The sequence below is a fragment of the Mangifera indica genome, unplaced genomic scaffold (assembly GCF_011075055.1).
Source record: "Mangifera indica cultivar Alphonso unplaced genomic scaffold, CATAS_Mindica_2.1 Un_0023, whole genome shotgun sequence".
NCBI classification, from domain to species: domain Eukaryota; kingdom Viridiplantae; phylum Streptophyta; class Magnoliopsida; order Sapindales; family Anacardiaceae; genus Mangifera; species Mangifera indica.
The window spans coordinates 65,699-75,000 of record NW_025401115.1 but is presented as its reverse complement, the minus strand read 5'-3'; positions in this window follow the sequence as shown (position 1 = coordinate 75,000).

The window sequence follows — 9,302 nt, the reverse complement described above, 5'->3', positions numbered from 1 at the left end:
AATTAAACGATAACGCTAAGAAGAAGAGAATAAGGCTAACTAAAAAATATTTTTTGTAACAATAACTTTAAAAAGATAGAAGTTAAAAGGATAAGGTTGAGAAGAAGAGGAGGTGCAATAGGATTTGAAGAAGGTGAGCTGCACTTGACGAGCAAGCCGAGTGCTTCCATTGTTTAGGTTCAGACCCTTGTTTGTATTCTCTAAAATGTTTTAATTTATAATAGGCTTATTTTGGATATGTTCGAATAAAACTCGTTTCAAACTCAAATAAACTCACTTCAAATCCAACTCTACTCTACACTGCATACATCAATTAGTTATGAAAAATCTCGTCAACATTAGGTTTCCTTGATAAAAGTAAGCGTCAATAGAGATAAATGGATGAAGTACTCTTATCTCTTAGATGTATGGGATTTTAGTATTATTATGACCATTAGGTTAAGGAAATAGGATAATCGTCTTAATTTGAAGAGGAGTTGGATGGCTTTGAAACTCCTGTTTGGCTAATTTTTCAATTGTGTTTATTTGAACCTTATTGGGCTTTCTTGACAAAAGTAGACATGAATTTGGAAAAAAAAAGAAAGATGAAATACTCAATCTCCTCGCTGTATGGGATTCTAATATTATCATGGGATTAGGTTAATGAAAAGGGATATTGCATAATAGGTTTCGATAAAACTCTAAACGAGTGTTTCATTTGGATAATATTTTATTATCAAAATTGAAAGATTACTTTAGAGATAAATTACTTACAAGATTACTAGGTATAAATGATTATCATATTTGATAAAATTTAGTAAAAATGAGTAGGTATAAATAATTATTGTGTTTAGGAAGAGATAATAAAAGAATACTAGTAAATTAATTTACTTAAATACCTTTGAGTATAATTATTCTAAAATATTTTTATATTATTTATTATATTAATTGAAAATAAAATTATTTATCTTAAAAAATTAATAAATAATAATATAATTATAATAAAATCAAGGAAAAAGAACTATTTCCTACCCAAATTTTAGCTCAATCTCAAACCTACATCCATGGGAGATGAAAAACCCAAACTCCCACCCATAACCAAATTTCTGTTAAAGAAAGGGTAAAATAGTCATTTTACTATTAAAAGGGGGTAAAATATCCCAATATTATCTCAGTAATTTTTTAATACGTAAAGTGATAGTAATAGAAGATTATTGTAATTTTTTTATTACTAATAAATAAAATAAGTTAATATAAATAATAAAAAATAGATTATTAAAATAATTTTTATTGAGTAAAACCAAATAATCCCTAAATGAGTCCTTTTGTTAATTCTTCAATTGGGTTCATTTGAGCCTTATTAGACTTCCTCGACAAAAGTAGACATCAATGGGGTAAAACGGTAAAATACTCGATCTCCTAATTTTGCAGGATTCTAATAATATTTTGTAAACTAGTTTAAGGAAATACAATATTAGATAATAGGGTTTGATGAAATGGCTTTGAAACTTCTTTCGTTTGGTTGATTCTTCCATGGGTTTATTTGAACTAGATTTGGTAAAATTTGGTATGATTTGTTAGTCTAACACAATATAAAACAAATCAGATTAGAATTATGATTTTTGACTCAAAAAATAGTTTCAATTAGGTTTGGGTTGATAAAAAAAAAATCAGATTGTGTTTAGGTTAACATAAAACCAATCCGAATAAATTAAAAAATTAGTGACACTACTACTAAAAATTGGTATTCACAGCTAAATTATTTAAATTATTATTAGTATTATTATAGTTTCAAATATGAATTACATCCATATTTTTTTACCTTTTCCTCTCTAAATTGATTAAAAAGATAACAACTTTAATTTGAATGAGCTCATAAAAGATATTACTAATATTGTTAACAAAAAATATATTCAACAAAGATAATGGTCAAACACTCCTCTATATTAGAGATTTTCTAGTTAAAAACTTGAGTTTAGTTTTTTCACTAGCTCAGTTATGATAATTACTTCAAATTAACTCTTAAATGATTTTACTCCTTAAAACATTATACAAGTTAGCATAGATGGCTACTTAGAGGAGCTAGCCTTAAGCATTTTGGTAGAAATTACACCTCTTTTAATAAAGATATTTATTCTAATATAATAACTCGTTTTTACAGACTTGTGAAAAACATTTTTTTTTGATAGTGTGTTGTAAGTACTACTAATTTGAATTTATTATATTTAGTGTATCATATTCATATTTTTGTTAATAGTTTTAGTATTTATGACAATAACATTGATTATATAGATTGAAAATTAAAGTTTTTAAATATTTGACAAATAACTGTTAATCTCATCTTGCATTATTTTAAAGTTGAAGTTATATATTTATTTGGGTTCATAATTATGGTATTCTATATATATTTTTTAATCTTTATAATTGGTCATATAAAGAGCAATAAGCAAAGTATTAGTATTAACTTAAAATAGAGTAATTTTGTTTTAATAAAATATCATTTTGGTTCAAAATATTTCGTGTGCTTTTTTTTGTATTGAATCATGTTATTTTATAACATTTGATAAAGTATGTTGTTTCGTAACAACTTATATCGTTATATGTTATGTTTTGACATAACTTTATCTGTTATATAGTTTAACTAATACGGGGTCGAATAAAGTCAATCCAAAAATATTTTGATTCGATTTATAATTGAAAAAATTTGACATGATTTTATTTTGGGTTAGATTAAAGTTTAAGGTCTTCAACATAAAACTCAAAATTAACACAATACAAATCCAATTTAATAACATAAACTGTCAAATTTAATTTGAACCTTGATAGACTTCCTTAACAAAAGTAGATATCAATAAGGGTAAATGATTAAATAAAATATCTACCCGTTGTATGGGATTATATTATCATCATGGAAATTAGTTTAAGGATAATACTTTATGTATATATGAATGAAGAATAATGTTTGACAATTAAAGAATTTAGAAAAGAAGTTTAACCTTGAATTCTATAATTGAACTCTTAAAACAATAAAAAATGTTCTTATCTTTTAAAAAAGTGTAGGCCTTACAGGCCTACAGTACGGGTTTTATGGGTTGGGCCAAGGCTTGCTCTAATGCAGGCCTTGTGGGTTGAACTGGGCTGCTAGAATATGAGAGCTTGCAACATGACTTGTAATGTAGCGAATTATGTTATGTTGGACCCTTACCAGGCCAGCCCACAGGTTTTTAGTGGGTAAGTCTTATTTTTTAAATACTAAATTAAATAAATTTTTAAATTAATGCAACTAGGTATAGTATTTCATAAATGATAGACTAAACTTTCAAATTACATGTAACTATTTTCAAATGATGTAAAATCATTTGTGTATTTCTATTACTTATATTCGTATTATAATTAAAACAAACTCCTCATTTTATTTTTATAGTTTTGTTAGTATTTTAATTATGCATATCAACTACAATCTCGTAATTGTGTACTCACTTCATAAAACACTGTCACATTGTCTCTCATGCCTCGACTCTCGTCATCACTTCAAAACCACCAAACTCTCAAAACTTCACTTCACAAAATCACCTCCAGGAGCCATATTGGTGAGGGTAACATCTCTGTCGTCTTCAAACATGGAGATCTCAGTGTATTGCATGGAGAAAATCTTGAGTTACAACTTCAAAAACAAGCGATTCTAGAAGAAGCTTTGATACACTCTTTGTACCCTAATGTGGTGTCGTATTAGTGGCTGGAGTTTATTGGTAACACTACGTTATGACTTACTTTCTTTAACTATGTCTTCTTGACTTATCTAATGCTTGATTCAAAACAACTATCGACTGTCAACATAAGCACCGAGAAACTTGCGTACATAGTCGTCAGATAATGTCACTTCTCACTTTTGCATTATTTGCTATTCCACCTTTTGTTTAATGTCTAAAAATTTAGTTTCCATTTTATTTTTATAATTTTGTTAATTATTTTTTTCTACTCTAATAAAGAAAAAACATAATACATTCTAAACGAAAAAGATTTTCATACAATTGAGACGAATTCATTTTTTAGACTCAAAAGGGAAGAAATAGGTACAACATAACATTATAAGAGAGACCTTATAAGAACAAGTAAGAGTGAAATCAAACTTCTCATTTTTATACTTTATTACGAAGATGTTTTGATTTAAGAAATCCAAATGGAGTAGTAGAAAAACCAAAAGTCAAAAGTGTCATTCCAAATGATTGAACTGATTCCTTCTCATTTGAATCTACAAAAATGAATTCATCCCAATTATTTAAACACCTTTTTCATTTAGAACATATTAAATTTTTTCATTATTGAAATAATCTAATGAAAAAAATAATTAAAAAAAATGCAAAATTGTTGAGCAAACGGAAATGAAGTTGTTAAACTTCTAAAATTTGATTGAAAGAGTTTGAGATTGAGAAATTGAAGAAAAATGTAGTGAGAGATTAGGAAATTATGTTTTGGAGAATAGAGAGGGTTTATATATAAAAAGAAATTTTAAAAAATATTTTATGCCCGACAGCTATTGGCTAAGGGCAAGTAGTCGTCGCCCAATTGTGTGTATATATAATTTTACTTTCTTAATGGTTTACTATAGTAACGGACCATGCTAGGTCGACCCATGGGCTTGATTTCTAGGCTCAGACATGGCTTGACATGCATGTAAGCCTAACATGACCCGTTATAACAACAGGTTCTGCTCTCACAGGTCGGGCCAAATAAGGATGAAGGTTTGGAATAAAAAGGATAATTAAAATCATAAATCCATGTTCAACAATATACATGTTATGGTTGTATGACAAAAACAAGCATATATAGAAGAAACTGGAGTACTAATTTTTGATTGATTATTCTAGTATGGATGAAGTTGAGCAATGAATCCACAAGACCTCTAAAAGAAATCCACACACTTGCAAACTAAAGAAAGATTCAAATTTGAGAGGTTTTTATGTGAGAGAAAGTTTTATTAAAAAATGAAGCTTTTGTCTTAATTGAAATGATACTTGCCTTTTATATAAAGGTTTATGAAACAATTTCTAAATTGTTTATATGCTCCTTATGTAAGTTTTTTTTTTTTTTTTGCTAAGTAAAAGTAAATTAAATCCAAAAAGGCAGTTTCGAGACAAAACAAAAACAACCTAAGCTCACCCAACACAAAAAGGGCGACAAGACTAAGGTGAACCAAGCTACAAAAGGAATTCATCTCATGAATGTCTATTAAAGAGCAAACAAAGATACGACTCAAGAAAGGCACAAAAGTATATACAAACCAAATCATATACACAAAAAGCCTACCAGCACTATTCAAACTGTACATCCTCTACAAGGTAAAAAACAAGACCAACACGAAAATGCTGGTGTGAGAAGCAGAACAATCAGTTTTGCTAGGCTTGTTGCTTGAGAACCAAACTGAAGCATCATCAAAGGGAGTAACAAGCCTAAAATGCAGCACATACCAAATGACCAAGTGAGAACTTAGCATGCACCCAAAAAAGGTTTTGCTTCCAATGACATCAATGAAGCTCTCTCAATCTTGATCACAGTAGGCCATATCATTAATCTCTAGGATATCCTTCCAAATGAAAAGACTACACTTACAATTGAAGAAGAGATGGCTTATATCCTCCTCCCCATTGTTACATAGCACATAAGACAAATTTGAAATGAGGTCATATTTTAAGAGTTTATCCTTCGTGCTAAATCTCTTTCTAATAGCAAGCCATAAAATGATGGCATGACAAGGAATAAGCTTTTTGTGCCAAACCAAATGATACCAATTAATCTTCCTATTCTTTTCCCTCAACTCATTCCAAGCAGACTTTAAAGACTAAGGTTCCCAAAGGTCAGGGATCTACCAAATGACATCTTTGCCACCTTTCATTTTTTCCACCATCATAGCTTTAACCTCCCCCAAGTCTGGGGAATTGACCAAAGGCCATCTCCAATCATTACTTTCAATGATATCCTTTACTTTCATAACTTTACTCATACCCGAGTCACTGATGATACTTCACCAAATCTCTCTTTAAGGGGCTTTACTGGATGCCAATTATCCATCCAAAAGGAAGTGTTTTCACTATTGCCAATAATATGCTTAATGTTATTCCTAAGCTTTCCTCTTATCTTAAAAGTTTCTTCCACCACCAAAGGCTCTCTTTAAGAGGATTAACTTCCCAAATGCTTTTGTTCTTGAGCCTATGCCTTTTCACACCCAATCTAAATAGAATGACTATGTGGGTTGATGATTTTAAGTGTTTGGACATTGATGCATCATTCCAATCCTTACTTCTATGAAGACCTAAACCTTCTTCTTCCCTTGAGGCACAAATATCATCCCAAGCAACTTTAGCTTTATGATTGTTAAGATACACGCCACTCCAAGAAAAAACTTTACATACTAAAGAGAATCCGCTTAATGAGTTCCATTATTCCCATATAGGAAATAGATTTACACTTCCAAGAATTGATTCTATAGAGGATTTTGTTAATAAGAGTTGGCAATCCTTTTTCGAGAGTTTGGTCAACACCATTAAGACCCCAAAATACCTAAACAAGATAACACTTTCCTCAAATCCCATGATTCCTTTTAAAATACATTTCTCTTGTTGATTCACTCTGAAGAAATAAATGTTACTCTTAGAATTATTAGCCTTTAACCCAAACCAATTCTCAAACAAGAGCAAGGAATCCTTGATAAGCTTAATAAACTTCTCCTCCACTTTACAAAATACAATAAGATTATCAGCAAAACAAATATGGGTGATTTTATTTTGCTTGCACTTCTAATGGTATTCAAAATCCTTCTTCATGGCCATGACTTTAAGGATTCTTGAGAGACTTTCCATCACAATCACAAATAGGTATGGGGAAATTCGATCTCTTTACCTAAGCCTTCTTGAACTCTTAAAAAAACCTTCTAGCTCCCTATTAATGTTCACTGAGAAAAAGAGAGTGGTAATACATTCCTCAACCTATCTAATAAATATAGGATGAATTCCATTCTTCTTGAGAATTGCCATCAAGAACTTCTAATCCACCATGTCATATGTTTTCATAAGGTCAACTTTTATGACACATTTCTTAGAGTTTTTCACATTCTTATGGTAACTAAGAAGGAGTTCATTACACATAAAGCTGTTATCACTAATTTTCCTTCCCCCAATAAAGGCTTTTTGGACCTTATTAATAAAGAGGGGAGGATGATTTTTAATCTATTTGTCATGATTTTAATGATGCACTTGTAGATAGTGTTGCAACAAGATATTGGTCTAAAAGTTTTGGCTTTAGAAATATTGTCACAATTAGGCATAAAGGAAATGATTGTGCAATTAACCTCCAAAGAAAAGAACCTAAGGAAAAGAAAAATTTAATAGCATCCACCATATCATTACCCATAATCTCCCAAGCTTTCTTAAAAAATTCAGTACCAAACCCTTGCCCTTTCTCATAAATAAAAGAACCATCCTCACGGAAAAGGCCTTTATAGCATTCCTATTAATTATACCCTTGATGCATTTGAAAAGTAACCTATGTTTTGTTCTCCCTCTTTAAGGCACTTAATCCTAGACTTTTGCTTCATCATGGATTCCTCCACCCAACTTAGCCTTCGAAATTCACTAGATCTCTTTTTCTCCTTCTCTATAAGTCTTTGGTCAAAAGGGATTTTACAACCCCTATTTGGGAGCTTTCAAGATTTTCTCTTGCATATCTCACTCTTTTCAAAATGTTTCAAAACTCCTTTCTATTGTGCTTTTTAGGACATTTTCAGTTTTTTAAGCTTTTTAACAAGATGAAAAAATGAATTACCAACCACTTCCTCTTGCCAAATTGAAGAGACCAAAAGAAGAAAGTCCTCATGATTTACCCAAAAATTGAAGAATTTGAAATGGCTTCTCCTCGAATTATCAATATCACCACCAAGAAGAATGCACAAGCTATGGTCCGAGAGCCTACTCGGAAGGAAAATACCTAAGGACTTCAAAAAAACATCAAGCCATTTTTCATTCACTAAAATTCTATCAAGTTTGCAAGCTATATGATGATTTCCTTCACTTATATTACTCCAAGTGAAGAAGTTTCCCATGAATCTATGATCATCAAGGTGAGCCTTATTGCAACAAACATTGAATTCATCTTCATGGGCTTCCCATCTAGCCATTTCTCCAAACTTTTCACCTTTTCTTTTAATAGCATTAAAGTCACCTAACACCACCCAAGGATGCCTATAAGCAATATTTTTAAACTGCACCATGTTATCCTATAGCTCTCTCTTTTCAATATACCCATTTAGGCCATAGACAAAAGTGACAAAAGTTTTAGGATTCTTTACACCAGCCTCAATTTCATAATGAATAAATTGCTCCTTTTTAATAATCATATTCACTTTTAATTTTCCCACATTCCATGCAATCCAAACTTGACCCTTAGGATTAAGGTTATTATTATGACTAAACTCTCAATTGCCAAAGATATTTCCACTATCTTTTTTCAAGTTGTTATCACTAATTCTAGTTTCAACAATAGCAACAAAATCAATTTTATTCCTAAAGATAAGAGTTCTAACCTCTTTTTGCTTTAGAGGGTTATTGAGCCTCTTGACATTCCATGCTCCAATTTTAATCATGAGTTTAATGTTAAGATGGATGCTTCCCACCTTTTTTATTAGACCTCTTCTTATTAGTTTTGCCTAAATTCTCTCTCTTAGTCTCTAAGAGCTCTTTTTCATCCATTTTAAGAGCTTTCCCAAAAGGCATGATAGCCAGAGAAACACCATCCTCTATAGTCTCCAAGTTTAGAGCCTATTGCATACCTCTAGGGATAGTTTTCTTCATGCTGATTTCATCAAATTTCACACCTTGGCCAATTTTTACTTCAATAATTATAATGCTACCATTTTTAGATGCCACAGGTATAGGACAAATCTCATCAAAAGGAGTAGAAGGATCTTGGATAGCAAATTAAAGAGCTTTAGGTGGATATTCCTTGACAAGGTGATCAAAATTCAACACTAACTTACGATCATGACCAACTGGATTATCGCTTAGAATGAGAACTTTTCTTAGTAACCCCTATGACTAAGTCAAGACAGACCCTTCTAAATTGATATGTTTCCCTAGGCTACCCTCTTTCATTCTTTTCTCACTTTTCTCAGCATCTATAGAAACCTTATTAGAACTAGCTTTCTTATAAGTTACAAGGGCAAGAACAATAAACTTATTGGCCTCTTCAAATTCTTTCAAAGTACCTAGGGCTTTAAAATTGTTGGAGGAGGTATTTTTACCCTCCTTGCTGCTTTGACCAAATCCTTCTTG